Below are 19,278 nucleotides of genomic sequence, written 5' to 3'. Positions count from 1 at the left end.
TTAATTCTCTATATATTTTGGAAATGAGGCCTTTATCAGAACCTTTGACTGTAAAAATATTTTCCCAGTTTATTGCTTCCCTTCTAATCTTGTCTGCATTAGTTTTGTTTGTACAAAAACTTTTCAGTTTGGTATAATCGAAAATTTTCTATTTTGTGATCAGTAATGATCTCTAGTTCTTCTTTGGTCATAAAGTCCTTCCCCTTCCACAGGTCTGAGAGGTAAACTATCCTGTGTTCCTCTAATTTATTAATAATGTCATTCTTTATGCCTAGGTCATGAACCCATTTTGACCTTATCTTGGTGTACGGTGTTAAGTGTGAATCAATGCCTAGTTTCTGGCATATTAGTTTCCAATTTTCCCAGCAATTTTTATCAAACAGTAAGTCCTTATCCCAAAAGCTGGGGTCTTTGGGTTGGTCAAAGACTAGGTTGCTATATTTGTTGACTGTTTTATCCCTTGAACCTAACCTCTTCCACTGATCAACTAATCTATTCCTTAGCCAATACCAAATGGTTTTGGTAACTGCTGCTCTATAATATAGTTTTAGATCTGGTACAGCTAAGCCACCTTCATTTGATTTTTTTTCATTAATTCCCTTGAAATCCTTGACCTTTTGTTTTTCCATATGAATTTTGTTGTTATTTTTTCTAGGTCATTAAAATAGTTTTTTGGCAGTCTGATTGGTATAGCGCTAAATAAATAGATTAGTTTAGGTAATATTGCCATCTTTTATTATATTAGCTCGCCCTATCCAAGAGCATTTAATATTTTTCCAATTGGATAGATCAGACTTAATTTGTGTGAAAAGTGGTCTGTAATTTTGCTCATAAAGTTTCTGATTTTCCCTTGGCAGATAAGATTCCTAAATATTTTATATTATCAGTAGTTACTTTAAATGGGATTTCTCTTTGTAACTCTGACTGTTGGATTTTGTTAGTGATATATAAGAATGCTGATGACTTATGTGGGTTTATTTTATAACCAGCAACTTTGGAGAGCATGTATTTTCACAGTATTGGAAAATCCTAAGGGATATTTTGCCAAAAAACAAACTCTTAATAGATAAAATAACCTCAAAATCTCTAATTTTGTCTTAAGCAACAGTATTCTGGCATAATAATTGTCTTTAATGAACAAGATTTGCAGCACTCTTATCAGTTTCCTAGGACTACTTATGAGGAAAAAAAATCATTCATAACCAGTTGATGTTTGTTCATGGGGAAGAATACTTACTGGCTAAATAACTGTCATAAAACCAACCCAGTGACACATGCCAGGAATATTATGATTAGAAAGAAAAAACATACCTGAAACCTTATATAAAAATTTATTCTGCTTCTTTATTCCTGCTGATAAAATTCTAATCAAGAATTTAGCATTAAGAATTTTAATTCAAAAAGAAAAATAAGATAGATGGTACACTAACACTAAGGTATTTTAGAAAGGTACAAAGAGGCTTCAAGTTTCTTCAGGAGAAATATCAGAATCCCAAACTGGATTTTTTAAGCTCATTCAATCAAATTTAGATTTCTTACTGTTTAATAATGTTCAACTTCATCCTCTATACTATAATTCTTCATTAATGATCTCATCAGCGTTTATGGATTTAATTATCATCTCTATGCTCATGATTCTCTAATCTAAAACAGCCCCAATTTCTCTGATGACCTCCATTTTCACATCTCCACTGCCTTCCAGATAGCTCTTTCAGACATACTGAACTGTCCAGTAGACATTTTAAAACTCATTATGTCCAAAGTGGAACTCATTATCTTTTTTAAAAAATATAGCTTTTTATTTACAGGATATATGCACAGGTAATTTTTCAGCATTGACAATTGCAAAACCTTCTTCTGTTCCAATTTTTCCCCTCTTTCCCCCCACCTCCTCCGCCCCAGATGGCAGGTAGACTAATACATGTTAAATATGTTCAAGTATATGTTAAATACAATACATGTACATGTATCCATACAATTATTTTGCTGCACAAGAATCGGACTTTGAAATAATGCACAATTAACCTGTGAAGGAAATCAAAAATGCAAGCAGACAAAAACAGAGGGATTGGAAATGCTATCTAGTGGTGGAACTCATCTTTCTCCATAAATATTCCCTTCCTCATATTTCATACCTTTCCTCAATACCTGACATAGACCCTCAATACCTGACACATGGACCACTGAAATGGCCTGCTGATTGAACAACCAGACTCAAGTCCCTCTCCGCTCTAATCCATCCTCAATTCAGTCGCTAAAGTGATTTTCCTAAAAATGCAATCATGTCACAGTCCCCCATTACTTCCCCTTATTCCTTGTCAATGAACTCCATTGGCTCCTTACTGCCCTACAGGATCAAATATAAAATGTTTGTTTAGCATTCGAAGTAATTCATAACAAAGCTTCTTCCTGTCTTCTTGGTACCTTACTCCCCAACACCTACACTTCTGTCCAATGACTGACATCCTAGTGATCCCACAAACAAGACATTTCATCTCTCAGCTTCTGACATTTATTTTCTCTAGCTATCCTCTCAGCCTGGAATACTTTCTCCTTTCCCCTCCTCCCCCTAACTACTCACCCTCTCAGGTTCTTTAAATCTCAAATAAAATTCAATCTTCTATAGGAAGATTTTCCTAATTTCCCTGAATTCTAGTCCTTTCCCTCCTTTAATGTTTCTATTTATGCTGTATATTAGCTTCTTTTGTATAAATTTATGTATTCTTTCTCCTGATAGACTGTGAGCTCCTTGAGAACAGGGACTGTCTTTTGCTTCTTTTTGTGCCTCTAGAATTTAAGCACACTGCCTGGGACAAAATAACCTTCTTAATAAACAGTGACTGACTAAGTGATAATATAGGGCTCCCATTCCCCCATTCATAGACAGATCTTTTTTTGTGAGACACTAAAGGGATCAATTTCTTCCAAGCTGGATACCCCTGAACAGTTACTTGGCATGCCAAGCTCTTCACAGTTGCCCCAGCAGCATTTACTTAAGAGCAAGACATGGTTCTTTACCAAAATGGAAGATGCAAGTGCCATTATTGTCTGAAGCAAACTTTTCAAAAACTAGGCTATCACTGGAAGAAGAATAAGGCTACAGTATCAACAAATAAAGAAAAAACAATAAATTGACTTTTACAATAAATTGTAGAAATGGATGAGATTTCAGTGGACTTCAGACTATCAAAGGGGGTGTGAGCTGAAGTTGTTAAGGCACTTCCCAAAAAGTAAAGAAGGTTGAATGATGTTGTGAACAGCCAATATATAAAGTATGGCCAACATCATCCAGTGAAATGTTCTTTCATTCTTATGCTTAAATTTTCAAAACTATCTTCTTTGGGTGTGTAAACCAGTATATCCATTTTAATCTATTCATGCTAACAAAATGAACTTGCTCAAACTATCAAAATTTAAAACAATAACAATATAGCTTAGCATAAAAGGTACAAAACCTTACCCAAGGGGGGGGGGGGGAGAAGAGAAAGAATCACAAATTTAAAACAGCTGCTAGAAATTAGGCATGGACCCACACTTAACACCGTACACCAAGATAAGATCAAAATGGATCCATGATTTAGGCATAAAGAATGAGATTATAAATAAATTAGAGGAACATAGGATAGTTTATCTCTCAGACTTGTGGAGGAGGAAAAAATTTGTGACCAAAGATGAACTAGAGAACATTATTGATCACAAAATAGAAAATTTTGATTACATCAAATTAAAAAGCCTTTGTACAGACAAAACTAATGCAAACAAGATTAGAAGAGAAGCAACAAACTGGGAAAACATCTTCACAGTTAAAGGTTCTGATAAAGGCCTCATTTCCAAAATACATAGAGAATTGACTCTAATTTATAAGAAATCAAGCCATTCTCCAAATGATAAATAATCAAAGGATATGAACAGACAATTTTCAGATGATGAAATTGAAACTATTTCCAGTCATATGAAAGAGTGTTCCAAATCACTACTGATCAGAGAAATGCAAATTAAGACAACTCTGAGATACCACTACACACCTGTCAGATTGGCTAAGATGACAGGAAAAAATAATGACCATTCTGGAGAGCAATCTGGAAGTATGCCCAAAAATTTATCAAACTGTGCATACACTTAGATCCAACAGTGCTACTACTAGGCTTATACCCCGAAGAGATACTAAAGATGGAAAAGGGACCTGTATGTGCCAAAATGTTTGTGGCAGCTCTGTTTGTAGTGGCTCAAAACTGGAAAATGAATGGATGCCCATCAACTGGAGAATGGTTGGGTAAATTGTGGTATATGAATGTCATGGAATATTATTGTTCTAGTAAGAAATGACCAGCAGGATGAATAGAGAGGCTAGGAGAGACTTACATGAACTGATGCCGAGTGAAATGAGCAGAACCAAGAGATCATTATATACATCAGAAACGATACCATATGAGGATGTATTCTGATTAAAATGGATTTCTTTGACAAACAGAAGATCTAACTCAGTTTCAATTGATCAATGATGGACAGAAGTAGCTACGCCTAAAGAAAGAACACTGGGAAATGAATGTAAAACTCTATGCATTTTTGTTTTTCTTCCCGGGTTATTTCTACCTTCTGAATCCAATTCTCCCTGTGCAGCAAGAACTGTTCGGTTCTGCACACATATATTGTACCTAGGATATACTGTGCCATATTTAACATGTATAGGATTGCTTGCCATCTGGGGGAGAGGGTGGAGGGAGGGAAGGGAAAAATCGGAACAAAAGTGAGTGCAAGGGATAATGTTGTAAAAAATTACCCTGGCATGGGTTCTGTCAATAAAAAGTTATAATTATTAAAAAAAAAAAAAAGCTGCTAATGACTCCATTAGACAAATATTACAGTAAAAATCAAGATTGAAAAAATATCTTCATAATAATTTTTAAAACTTTTGAAGACAAGAGAATGTTAAAAATAGTCGAAACATATAATACTTGAAGTGACCTCAGACATCATACAAATAGGTATTTGTAACACAGACTCAGAAAAATGTTTTTAAATGAATAAAATAAAATACAACAGATTACAAAAGAAATCCTCTGAAATAAAAATTTTTCCCCCCAAAGTTCACATATTCCAGGTTAAGAATCCCTAATCCTAATCCAATTTGAACAAGAATGTCATTATATAGATAGATAGATGGATATAGATAGATAGATATAATATTATTGTATTATTATATTATATTAATATTATTATTATAATATTATAATAATATATAATTAGGATATATAATATAATTATATAAATTATGGAGGGAGATATTAATTTGAGGGAGTTATCTGAGGGAGATGTGAAAATGGAGGTCATCATTAATATCTCCAATCCATATATTAATTATATATAATATAATAATAATATATATCATATATATAATATGTTATATATAACATATATATATATATATATGTCATCTAAGATTTTTTTCAAAGATCATAAATAGGGAAAAGGGGGAGAAGGGTAGAGGAGTTAGGGGTTGGGGAGTGGCCTTTATACATCCTAAGGGAGCCCATTCCACTTTTATTTTAATACATCCTTAGTCCTTCCTCAACACTCTAAACCATGATACTGTATTTTTTTTTAATTGGATAAACAAAACATATTAATATATCCTATTTCCTGGTTGAGAAAGTCGAGGTGAACAGAGGTTAATGTTAATATAAAGTATGATTAGAACCTAAATATTCTGACTTTTAGGTTAATGATCTTTCCATCACCATTAGGCCAATTTAATAAAATATAATAACAAGTTACTAATTCTCACAAAAGTAGAAAATTTATTACTTAATGTACAATAAACATAAAACAGTCAAATCACTAAGTGCGACCAATGGCTCTTGGTGATAGGCAATTTTCTGTTTTTAAGCACAAAAAGAGATGGTAAAAATTGCAAATAGTCACACACAAAAATCAAGGTACTACCACCAGGCTGATTTCAAGCAGTTACCTGACTTCTGTGTGCTGTAACTCTTGGCTACATCAGTTGGCCATATATGAAATCCAAATGAGAAGATAACTTTGGCCTGTCTTTGAACCTAAAGTAAAAGAAAAAGAAAAATCATTGAATTTGATGCAAAGATTGTTGGTAATTTTAAATTCTAATCACTACCTCTCATTTGCTGGTCTTATACATATATTTACCTATTATAAATATATAGCAGATAATGAAATTCTACTGATTAGAAAAAGTAGATTACAAGTCTTATCAACAGCAAACTATTTATTAAGCACCTACTATATTGTCAAGTACAGTGCTAAATACTGGGAATTAAAAAAAAAAAAAGTCAAATGATAGTACTAGCCCTTAAGGAACTAACAATATAAAGGGAAACTGGGGGAGGTAGAAGAGAACAACATGCTTTAATTCAAGAAGACAGACTATCTGGGATATGATGAGATAGCTACCCTGAACTATCTCCTTAAAAAAAAAAAAAAAAAAAAAAAGGAGCTCTCTTGTCTACCTGATAGCCTTTCCAACAGAAAACTCCAAGGGCAGAGGAAATCATAAGGAGCTGCAAGATTCACAATTCTTGCAGGATGACGAGTGTCTAGAGATTATGATGAAACTGAGAAATGCAGTTCAGTAGAAGATGTTACTAGTATTTGGATTCTAGTTCCTATTCCTAAATTAAGTCCAGATGTGATCTTAGGCAAGTCACTTATCTTCTCCGGGACTGGGTTTCCAGATATATTAAGTATGGGACTTGTCTTCAATAATAATAAAAGCTTTTCTCTCAACACAGAGAGATAGTCAATATAAGTATTTATTAACAGTGCTCGTTTTACAGGGACACTGATACATTGTTGGTGGAATTGTGAACACATCCAGCCATTCTGGAAAGCAATTTGGAACTATGCCCAAAAAGTTATCAAACTGTGCATATCCTTTGATCCCAGCATTGTTTCTACTGGGCTTATACCCCAAAGAGATACTAAAGAAAGGAAAGGGACCTGTATGTACCAAAATGTTTGTGGCAGCCCTGTTTGTAGTGGCTAGAAGCTGGAAAATGAATGGATGCCCATCAATTGGAGAATGGTTGAGTAAATTGTGGTATATGAATACAGAGAGGATTGGCAAGACTTACATGAACTGATGCTGAGTGAAATGAGCAGATCATTATATACCTCAACAACGATACTGTATGAGGATGTATTCTGATGGAAGTGGATTTCTTCGACAAAGAGATCTAACTTAGTTTCAATTGATCAAGGATGGACAGAAGCAGCTACACCCAAAGAAAGAACACTAGGAAATGAATGTAAACTGCTTGCATTTTTGTCCTTCTTCCCGGGTTATTTATACCTTCTAAATCCAATGCTCCCTAAGCAACAAGAGAACTTTTTGGTTCTGCACACATATATTGTATCCAAGATCTACTGTAGGACTGCTTGCCATCTGGGGGAGGGGGTGGAGGGAAGGAGGGGAAAAATCGGAACAGAAGTGAGTGCAAGGGATAATGTTGTAAAAAATTACCCTGGCATGGGTTCTGTCAATAAAAAGTTATTTAAAAAAATACTCGTTTTACAAATGGAAGAAATGGGATTCAGAGGTAGTGAGGAACTTGCCTAAGATCACGTGACTTAAGTCCTACAAGTGAGTCAAAGTAGGATTCCTGACTTCAGACTATTTACTATACTATACTACTTGCAATGTTTTCTAAGGATCATCTAAATGTAATACTCAGGATATATCCTCACTAAGGAAAAATGAATGATCACAATAAACAAACACCAATATTTCAGTTAACATTTTACAAAAATTTCAGGGCAGCCTAACAAGAAGAAGTCAGGATAAAATTAATTTTTTCCTCTCACATTAAAGATAATTAATATATTTATGAATAATAGCTTTGAAATATAGCTATGAAGGGGAATAATCTCCCACTTATTTTTATAACTAATGAATCTAAATATATTGTCTTTTCGAGAGCTACATAAAATTTACTGACTTCTTATAATGCTTTCCTAAGAATTATTATTTAAAACATCTCATAAGGTAAAGAGTCCCTTATCACTGAGTTCTTTAAGCTCAAACTCAGATCAATTCTACTCAATAAGTAGTTATCAAGTGTCTGATATGTGTAAAGTTCTGTGAAGATCCTAGAGAAACAAAAACAAGTTGGGAGGAAAGGGACTGTGTTATGCATGCCGTGAGGGAAGCCAGCCCCTTCCCTCAAGGGGCTTTAAAAAAAAAAAAAAAAAAAAAAAATATATATATATATATATATATATATATATATACACACACACACACACACACACTTGCTTCAGTGAGCTTTATTTTATTCTTTCAATTCAATAAGCACTTATTAAACCTACTGTATAGAAGGCATAAACCTGGAATACAAAAACCAGACAGTGCCTTCCTTCTGCTCCCCAACTTTCTACCTTGGATGTTTCCCTTCTCCCATTCCCCTACTCCACCCCACACTCTGATACATTTAATTTTCCTATCTTCTTACCTAGTTCAGAGTTTCCCATTCCAACAATGCTATCCTTCCCCTTCTTCACATATCCTTAAAAGCCCAAATAAGTTTCTATGTAATTGCTGACTTGGTTTTGCCACAGACCCCTCCAAACGACAAGGGCAAATTACTTCACCTATCTAGTCCTCATTCTCTAGCATTAAATCTAATTAAATCTTGCATCCTATAACTTCCAAGTTGCCTTCTCTTTCTTCCTGAAGGAGAACAGTGATGGAGGAACAGGGAAAAAATAGAACATCATGTGTTAACTGAAGCAGAGCAGACTGGCAAGGTCTTCCTCCTTCAAAATTAACATTTATAAGAAGCCTACTAGTGTATCAAGCATGGGCATTAAGGAAGACAAAAAGTTTAACACATTAAGGAGACATTAAGGAGCTCATACTTTACTAGGAATAGAAGATCCAAATGTAAACATATCAAATATAATGATACTTAGAAATTGATAGGGTACTTTTTTTTTTTTGGCTGAGGCAACTGGAGTTAAGTGACTTGGCCAGGATCACACAGCTAGGGAGTATTAAGTGTCTGCAGATTTGAACTTAGGTCCTCCTAACTTGAGGGCTGGTACTCTATCCACTGCGCCATCTAGCTTCCCCGATTATGTACTTTCAAATAAATAATGATCTGGAACAGCTAGATGGTCAGGTTGATAGAATACTGGCCCTGGAGAAAGTAGGTTCTAAATACAAATCCAGCCTCAAACACTTAACACTCCCAAGGACTCAGATTTGGAGAACCTATATTCAAATTCTGCCTCAAAAGTCTGTGTGATTTTTAGAAAGTTATTGAATCAAAGAGCTTATATTATTTAAAAAGATAAAATAGTTGAAAAGGTTTATTATGAATTCCTTACACCTGCAACATACAATGCTAAGAGTTGAAAAAACAAATATATATACAAATACAATATGAGAAAAAAGGTGGAATATATCAGAAAAATCTTTCCATAGAAGATGGCACTTGAATTAAGTCTTAATGGGCTAAATTTAATCTTTTTTTTTACACATTTCCTTATGAATTCTGTTGGAAGAGAAAAATGAGAACAAAAGGGAAAAACCATATAAGAAAAAAAAAAAAAACAGAAGAAAAAGGAAAAAAAATGAACATGTGCTGATTTATGTTCAGTCTCCATAATTTTCTCTCACTTGCCAAGATGCAGATGGCATTTTCCATACAAAGTTATTGGGATAGGCTTGGATCAACTGAATTGCTGAGAAGAACCAAGTCTTTTATAGTCGATTATTGCACATTCTTTCAGTCACTGTGTACAACATATTCTTGGTTCTACTTGTTTTGCTCAGCATCAGTTTAAGGTAAGTCAATGTTTAAACTTCAAAAATCTAAGGACAGAACTGAGAAGAAAGCATTCGTCTTGACATCATCATGCTCAGATGTTCCAATTCGACTTTTAATAACTAGGAAATTCCTTTATCAGAAAATAATCTTTTATCCTTCTACTTATCCCTAAGCCTTATTATTCTGAAACTTATTCTTCGTTTTCATCCCAAGACTTCCAACAGATTCCATTAATTAGCTTCCTATTACCTCTAAAGATCCATATCCCTTAGCATCTTTCAACTTTCTCCATCCATTCATGCACTCTACACCTATTTATGTTCTCTATCAGAACATGAACTCTATGAAAGAACAGTTTTACTTTTTGTTTGTATGCCCAGGGTTTAGCAAAGTGACATAATGATGATGATGATGATAAAAGTAGTAGTAGTAGTAAACAGTAATAGTAATAATAACAGGAGCAGGAATTTATGTAAAGCTTTAAGATGAAAAAGTGTTTTTCAACTATTTCTCATTTTATCCCCACAACAAATCTGGTTATATGCTAATACTACACCATTTAATATGAAAAAATGAGGCAGATATCAATTAAATGATTTCTCAGAATCACTCAGGATAAGGAAGTCTACAAAAAAGTCTAGTGCTGACTTCATTTCACAACCTGGCTAGTACACAATTGCTTAATAAATACAAACTGATGATAGTAGGAGATAATATCTAACCTGGGTCAGTTTGACATGATCAAAATTTACACAGGGGAAGAAATTTTAATTAATCCTAGAAAATCAGATTGGAAAAAAAGAAAAGTAAGCTGAAACCAAAATGTGAAGGGCTCTAAATGCCAGGCAGCATCAACAACATCATCATTATCATCACAGCTCAAGTAGAGCATTGTAAAGTTTGTGAAACTCTATACATATATTATCTAGAACTTAGTATAGTACCTGGCACACAGAAAGAAGTTAATATGTTTGTTAATTGATATTGTTTTATCTAACAAGCAATAGGGAGCCTCTGATCCTTGGTTAAGGAAATGACACAAACAGAATTATACTTTAGAAGAATTAATTTGGAACATCTTGTATGACAAATTGAAGAAAAATAGACCAAAAAGGAGATAATACAATAGGCCAGGACAGAGGGCCTTAGGAAGATAAAACTAGGAACATTGGACTTTGATAGATAGGTGAGCTTTTTCTTTTTGCCTTATCTACTAGGGAATTCCAAGTCATTGTAAGGCTCCACCTCACCCCTTTTCTGACTCCTTTTTTTATTCAAGTGTTCTCCCATTAGAATGTAAACTCTTTGAGAGCAGAAGCCTAGTTCATAACAAGTATCCAATAAATACTTTCTAGATCTCACTCTTTTTCCCTCAAGGTAATGTCAAATCAAAGTAAGTATTAAACATTTAGGATAGAAGGTGTAGATACAGGAAAGAAAATTAAAAAGTTCTGTTTTGGAAAAAATAAATTTGAGATGCCTATGAAACGTTTGGAGAGCAATGTCCCAGCAGGAAATTAAGTTGGTGATATAATAATAGAAAACACTTATGCAGAAATTATTATGTATCCAGCACTATGCTAACAATTATTACCTTATTTGATCTTTACAACAACCAGGTGCTATCCATTATCCATTTTATAGATAAGGAAACTGAAGCAAAGAGAAGTTAAATGCCTTTCACAGGGTCCTGTAACTAGGAAGAGTCTGAGGCCAAATTTGAATTCAAGTTTTGCTAACTCTATACCTGATACACTATGCCGGCTCCAGCAAAGTTTAGGAGCTATAGTAGGACTAAACATACAGATCTGAGTACTAATTATAATTCAAAGCATTAGTCCAGGCCACACCCATGGAGTTCAAAACCCACAGAGGGTATGATGTAAATCATGATTCAACAAAGGAAATTGAGAAAGAGTAAGCTAAGTAACATTTGAAAGACAGAGCTGTATCAGGACAGGCTATCAGAAACGGATGATGGACATTTGTAAAAAGCTATAGAGAAATTAAGAAGAGATTTTTTAAAAAAGTATCAGATTTTAGCAATCAGGAAATGACTGATAATTTCAAATAAAAAAGTGAATTGGTGAAGCGAATAGTTTAACGGAAAATTAAAAAGTGAATAGAAAATCAGGAAGTGTAGGTATTCTTTTTCAGGAATATAGCTATGAAAGAAAGAGATATGATGACATGATAGGGTCAATTGAGGGTTTTTGTTTTTATTTTTGTTTTGTTTTATTAAGAATGGGAAAGCTCTAAGTTTATTGATGCTAAAAGAAAAATAAAGAACAGATAAGATATTGGAGATAAGAAAGGAGATGACTGAAAAGGTAAGCTCTTGTAGAAAACAGTCAAAGACAAGCAGAAGGGTCATCTCTTTATCTACAATAAAGATGAAAGAAATGATTATGCTGTGGAAGGGTTTTGAGATGGAGAACAAAGGAGGAGGGAAGTTATCAGCCAATGGTTTGGGTTTGTTTTGTTTTGTTTTTGAAGGCTGAAGAGTTATGAAGTGATTTCCTCTGCTGACAGAGAAAAGTTCAATGAGGAAGGTCTAGCAGTTTTCAGGTATTAAGAGTTCCTAATTGTTCTTATGTTATTGTTCATGAATGTCTTTAGAAGTCTGGTGAAGCCTATGGAATCTTCTGAATACTGTTTTCAAAAGTATAAAATAAAAGACATAGAATTACAAACAAACAAAAAAAGCCAATTACACCAAAATTAAAATGTTATTTCCCTCCCCCAATCAAGTTCATGGATTCTTTTGATTCACATATCCCAAGTTAAGAACTTGAGACGAAAATGTTTTAATAAAAGACAAGTCTGAATTCAAAAGTTTTATTTGGAATTTACATTATTTCCAGTATCAGCCATCTATGCTTTAATTTCTTCACTCATAATTGCCAAAAGTTTGTTGTGATAGGAAGATTTTATTTTTAAGCAGATTCTCATGCAATTCACAGTTTGTAGATGTGAGAAATACTTTTTTTTGCAAGACAATTTGCAAAATGATAGAGCAAAAATAGTGAACAGTTGTAGTAAAAAAAACAAACAAAAAACCAAAATCATTGCTCCCAACAATCAATTCTACAAACCCCACCCAAATATTTAAATTATATGGAACAGGTTCAATTTTTTTTGACATGTCTTAACATTATATTGAACAACATAAGACAATTAGTAGCAAATAAGATCATAAACAAAACACAGAACTGAAAGGTCATCTGTCATCTATTGCATTTTTCAAATATTTCATAAGGATTAAAATCAGCACCTACTTGAAATCTCTAGTGTCAGTGAGCTTCGTATTGGTGGACAATTCAAAACTGTTAGAAAAATCTTCCTTATAGAGATTTATTAAAATGTTTCCCACATAATTTCAATTTGTTGAGTTTCCCAGGCCCAAAGAGAGGAAGTCTGATTTCTTTTCTACAGGAGACTTCCAATTCAAAAGAAACTAAATTCGACATTTATTAAGCACTCAGACATCTGAGAACAGTGCCAGGTAGATCAAGGAAAGGAAATAAATAAGTATTTATCATACCACCTACTATGTGGCCCAAACTGTTTTAAGTACTTTTTACAAATATTATTTTAAATACTCTCAGAATACCAAAGACACCAAGTTAAAGACACAGATTATAACCCTGAAGGAACTGTAACATACTACCAGGAAAATAAGACACAAAGATGTTCTACATTATTTTGCATTATAATCAGTCAATATACATTAAGCACCAATTAACTGAAAGGCTCAAAGGGGACACAAGACAAAAAACCAAAATTAACTCAAGCTCTCCAGGAGCAATATTCTACTGGGAGATTATACAAAGATAAGCAAATACAAGGGATGTACTATGAAAATGGATTAAAGCAGGCAGAGAGACTGCAACCTGTAGTGAGCCCAGAAAAAAAGACAGAAGTGAGAGAAGGCCTTCAAAGTAAGAAGACAATAGTCAATCCGTCAGACTAAGATGAAATGCATCAAAAGCACTTGTTCAACTCTTACTAAGAGCCAAGTATAGTGCTAAATTGTGGAGGTACAAGTTTAAAAAAAAAAAAAGAAAAAGAAAAAGAAAGAAAAAAGAACCTTTGTCCTCAAGGAGCCAGATCCTTATAGGGAAGATACCTCTCTGAAAAAGCTACCTACAAAAAGTGGGACCTGAATTGCGTTTTGAAAACCAAAACAGCCAGGGAAGCTAAGAGACTTGAGACAAGGAGAGAATATTCCAAGAATGAGTGAAAGCCAGGAACAATGTAAAAATCAATTAAGTTGGTTTAACAGGCAAGCATAGCCAAATAATGGTGCTTTGGAATAAGAAAAAAGTGTCAGAAGACTAGACCAATAAGAAGTCAGGTGGTGAAGAACTTTAAATGGCAAACAAAAGAGTTTATATTTGATAAAAGAGGTAATAAGAGTCATTGAAATTATTGAGTAAGAGGATGACAATAATCCAAACTTTTTTGAAAAAATTATTTTGGTAACTGAGCGAAGAATGAATTGGAACAGAGAGACTTAAGGGAAAAAGAATCAGAAGTCTATTGCAACAGTCTAAGTGACTCATGATGAGGATACAAACTAGGATAGAAATATATACGAGATATGTGATAGCCGAAACATCAAAATTTGGCAGATTGGATATGTACATTTAGCACTGAAGTTGCTAGTTTAAGTGACTGGGAAGATAATGGTGTCTTCGACACCTCACTCCCCCTTTCTTTGAACACAGATCATCTCCAAAAAAGATTGTAACATATTAAAAAATTTAAAGATGATTTTTATCACAATAGGAACTATGGGAGGTATCAGAAGACAGTAATCTTATTTTAGACTGTTATAATGTGATTATGAATAAATGAATACTTCCAAATATTCTCAAATATATTCCTAATTGCAAGATGCTTACTGTTTTATAACTAATGTCTATTTTAACATACTTTGCTTGTAAACTAAGAGGTGTTCTCTAAAACTATATTATTGGAAGCAACTGTACAATCTTGATTTTTATACAATTCAATAACCTAACAATACAAAGACAGAGTATCTATCCTTCAAAATATTATAGTTAAATACTTGAGGATGTTTCATCAAGAAATATGTATTTTGAAAGTTAACATACATGTATAACCAAAAAAAAACAATTTTTAAAAAGGAACATTGAATTGGTATTGATAAATGTCTACATAGACAGCCTTGATTTTACATTAATACAAAGACATGCTAGAAAAGAGACCATGACAACTTTCTGCCTTTTTCTTTCTTGCAAGTTCATTTAATCAAGTCTTAGTTTTGGTTTTTTTTTTTAATTCTAAATTATTTTCTTCTTTATAAATCTGATATGCAACTTGTTTAAAGAAAAGATGTAAATAAAATTTGGGGAATCTAGAAGGGACTGTTATATTAAAGCCTTCTAATATTTTGCCACATTATTAGTCAGAAAATATGACAACAGTTAAGGGATTGTATATGAAGCTTATTTTAAGCAAAATTCTTTAATTAATGATTTAACACCAAATATAAAAGTGAAATATAAAATCTATGAACACATTCAAATCTCTTTTTAAAACTTAGAAATAAATGATGGTAAAGTGGTTACTTCTTTCTAATAAACATTTTTTTTCTGTGCTTACTAATGGCTGGATGTTGATTGTCATTAAACAGTCATTAGCTGGTTGGTGTTAAAAAAAAAAAAAAAAAAGATCCAATACCTTAGGGACCACTGCATGTCTTATACGTGGTGCAGTTGCCCTTCTTTCCAGAGAAATCCATTTATTTAATTAAAAATTTTCTGCCTCCATACAATACAAAATGCCATCTAACAATTCTTTTCTAGTGGATTGCATCTGTGCTTTCTGTATTAGCAATGAATATGACACACGGACAATGTCACATCTCTACACATAATATTGTCAGAGAATCTTACATACAAATATGTATATGCATATATACATAGGACATATGTGTATGTCTAGCTACATACAAATACACATATCTATAGTTCTAAATTTCTATATGTTGTAAAAAGATCTATTAACAGATTCAGTCTTATTTCAGTTGTGTCTAACTCTATGACCTGATTTGGGTTTTTCCTGGAAAAGACATTGGGGTAATTTCCCTCTCCAAAACATTTGACGAAGCAAACAGAGTTATATGACTTGCTCAGGGTCAAACAGCTACTAAGTGTCTGAGGCCAAATTTAAACTTGGAAGATGAGTTTTCCTGACTCTAGAGTAGGCACTCTATCCACTGTGACACCTAGATGTCTCTACATATTTACACTGCAGTTAATTCTCCAAGTTTAACACAAATCCAAATATGAACTAAACCATGAACTGGTTTTTTAAAAGAATAAAATAAACCTCAAACTGATTTTCTAGATCACAGTTCCTTCATTTATAAATGAAGCATTTCAGTTAGATAACTTCATAGTAATCATTTGCCTCAAATGTTGTTCTACATTCTAAGGTTTCTGCAAGCACTAATCTACAATGAAAATAGGCATCAATAGGGATTTCATAAGAGCTGATTTCTTTTTTTAAAGGTCTAACTTTTCATTGACTTAGTACCTTTTTTTTTTTAAGAACCTGCTAATATCTACGCCTAAATAACAAAAAAACTCTGCATATCCTTTGACCCAGCAGAGTCACTACTGGATCTATATCCCAAAGAGATCAAAATAAATAGAGGGAAAAGGACCTATATGTGCAAACATGTTTGTAGAAGGTTTTTTTTTTTTTTTAATAGAATCAAAAGTGGAAATTGAGTGGACGCCTATCATTTGAGGTATGGCTGAATAAATTATGATATATGAATGTAATGAATATTATTGTTCTTAAAAGAATGAGCAGGCTGATTTCAGAAAAGCCTGGAAAGACTTACATGAGCCAATGCTGAGTGAAGTGAGCAGAAGCAGGAAAACATTGTAAACAGTAACAGTAAGACTATCTGATGATCAACTGTGATGGATGCTTGATCCAAGACAATTCCAATAGATCTGAAATGAAAAATGCCATCTAAATCCAGAGAGGGAACTATGGAGATTGAGTGTGGTTCAAAATATACATTTTTTCATTTTTTCCTTTCTTGTTTTTTTTCCCTTTTGATCTGATTTTTTTTTTTTTTAACAACAGGACAAAGATGGAAATATGCTTAATCTATGTTGGATTGCTTCCTGTCTTAAAGAGGGAAAAGGAGGGAGGAGGAGGAAGAAAAAAAATTGGAACAGAATCTTTACAGAGATGAATGTTGTTACATGTATCTGGAAAAATTGATAAACACAACCAAAATTTAAGTATCTGACATGGTTACCCATGAAAAAGAGAAAAAAAAAAAGGATTCCAAGGAGCAATTAGTTTTATATCTTCAATGGAACTGAAAAAACAGCTAAAAGCTAGTTTTTGCACTGAGGCATCAAAGGAATAAACCAATAGTGTGATAGGATAAAAACAGAAACATGTTTGAAGTCCAAAGTAAGATGTGAGTTTTGATTTGAATTCCAATTGAGTCGCTACTACAAATCTTATTTTGGAGTAACTGATTACCTCTGAGCCTCTGTTTCTTTATATTTAAATCCTTATTAAATGTTACTTCTAAAGTTCTGTGATTCTTAAGATCTTTATGAAATATGGTCACCTAATCACATCAGATTTTTTTTTTTTTTAAAGAAAACCACAAAAAAAGTTCAGAAGAGGCCACTATAAAACACACTTAAGAACACAAGAAACCAGAGACCATGACATGAAAATAGGCAGTTTGTCAAGCAGATTAGCAGCCAGAGGATACAATTTCACTAAATATTAAGAAGAAATGATATTGGGGGGAGGGGGGATACACAAGTGTGTGTGTGTGTGTGTGTGTGTGTGACCAAAGGAAGTCAAAGATAGAGGTATTTTTGGTGAAATTTTTGGTAATATAGTATTTTTGGTGAAATCAAAAAACTAGAAATTGTGTAAGTGCCAATCATACAATGTGCAGGTACTATACTAAGGAGTGGAATTCAAAAAAGAGGCAAAAAGTTAGTTTCTGCCCTCAAAGAGCAAGAAGAGGGGAAATATGTAGAACTATCAGGTATTTTATTGCAGCCAATGATTTTGTTAACTTTTTTGGCTGCCATGCCATACTGCTTACTTATTAAGCCTGGAAACACTCATAACATTATCAGAGAAACGTGGCCTAACTGCATGCCTTAACTGTGAAGTAGATTATTTTAAACTCATCATCCCTAATTAATTTTATCTTATTAGATTCAGTGAAATATTCTTTTTTTTTAATTTATTTATTTAATAGCCTTTTATTTACAGGTTATATGCATGGGTAACTTTACAACATTAACAATTGCCAAACCTCTTGTTCCAATTTTTCACCTCTTACCCCCACCCCCTCCCCCAGATGGCAGGATGACCAGTAGATGTTAAATATATTAAAATATAAATTAGATACACAATAAGTATACATGACCAAAACGTTATTTTGCTATACAAAAAGAATCAGACTCTGAAATATTGTACAATTAGCTTGTGAAGGAAATAAAAAATGCAGGTAGGCATAAATATAGGGATTGGGAATTCAATGTGATGGTTTTTAGTTATCACCCAGAGTTCTTTCTCTGGGCGTAGCTGGTTCAGTTCATTACTGCTCCATTGGAAATGATTTGGTTGATCTCCTTGCTGAGGATGGCCAGGTCCATCAGAACTGGTCATCATATAGTATTGTTGTTGAAGTATATAATGATCTCCTGATATCCTGCTCATTTCTCAGTGAAATATTCTTATCAAAATTCTTTTGGATCCTGATTGTCTTTCATTACATTACTATTCCTCGCAGCCTAGTGTCATATGAAAATGTGATGAGTATGTTATCTATACCTTTCTCCAGAAGTCACTGTTAAAAATTTTAAGAAGTATAGGGTCAAATCACATTTCTGGGATGTCCCATAACAAACAGTTCCCCTGAGATACTGACAATGAATCAACAACTAGTTCTGAATCCATCTAACTATTATTATCTATTAAATCTCTCTCCATCTTCTCCACAAGAATATGACAAGATATTTTCAAAAGTTTTGTTAAAAATCAAAATCTAAACAAACAGCAATGCCACTCCTAGAGCTATACTCCAAAGAGGAAAGAGATCCATATGTACAAAAATATTTATAGAAGTTCATTTTGTGGTATCAAAATTAGAAACTGCACTCATTCAGGGAGAAGTAGTTAAGTCATATCATAGGAACATGATGGGATAGTACTGTGCAGTAAGAAATAATGAAATGAAGGGGATAGTTTTGAAGAAAACTGAGAAGACTTGTATAAATTGATACAAAGTGAAATGAACAGAACCAGGATAATTTATACTATACTGACATCCAACTTTGAAAGATTTAGGAACTGATCATCACAATGGCCAAACATTTCAAAGCACTCAAAATGATACCTGCTACCAAACCAATAGTAAGATAATGAACTCAAGATTTAGACA

The 19,278-nt window shown here is 33.3% G+C and overlaps 1 protein-coding gene across 5 annotated transcripts in view; it reads right to left on the bottom strand.

The window, feature by feature from the left end:
- The window catches only part of GATAD2A (GATA zinc finger domain containing 2A), a 215,661-nt gene that overhangs the window by 125,327 nt on the left and 71,056 nt on the right, over nt 1-19,278 (bottom strand). For all 5 annotated transcript variants that reach the window (XM_031947916.1, XM_031947914.1, XM_031947913.1 and 2 more), the window contains one exon: nt 5,969-6,056. The gene's annotated coding sequence lies outside the window, so the exon portion shown is untranslated. The remainder of the gene's footprint in view (nt 1-5,968; nt 6,057-19,278) is intronic.

The sequence above is a fragment of the Sarcophilus harrisii genome, chromosome 1, assembly GCF_902635505.1.
Source record: "Sarcophilus harrisii chromosome 1, mSarHar1.11, whole genome shotgun sequence".
NCBI classification, from domain to species: Eukaryota; Metazoa; Chordata; class Mammalia; order Dasyuromorphia; family Dasyuridae; genus Sarcophilus; species Sarcophilus harrisii.
This window is presented reverse-complemented; position numbering and strand designations above follow the sequence as displayed.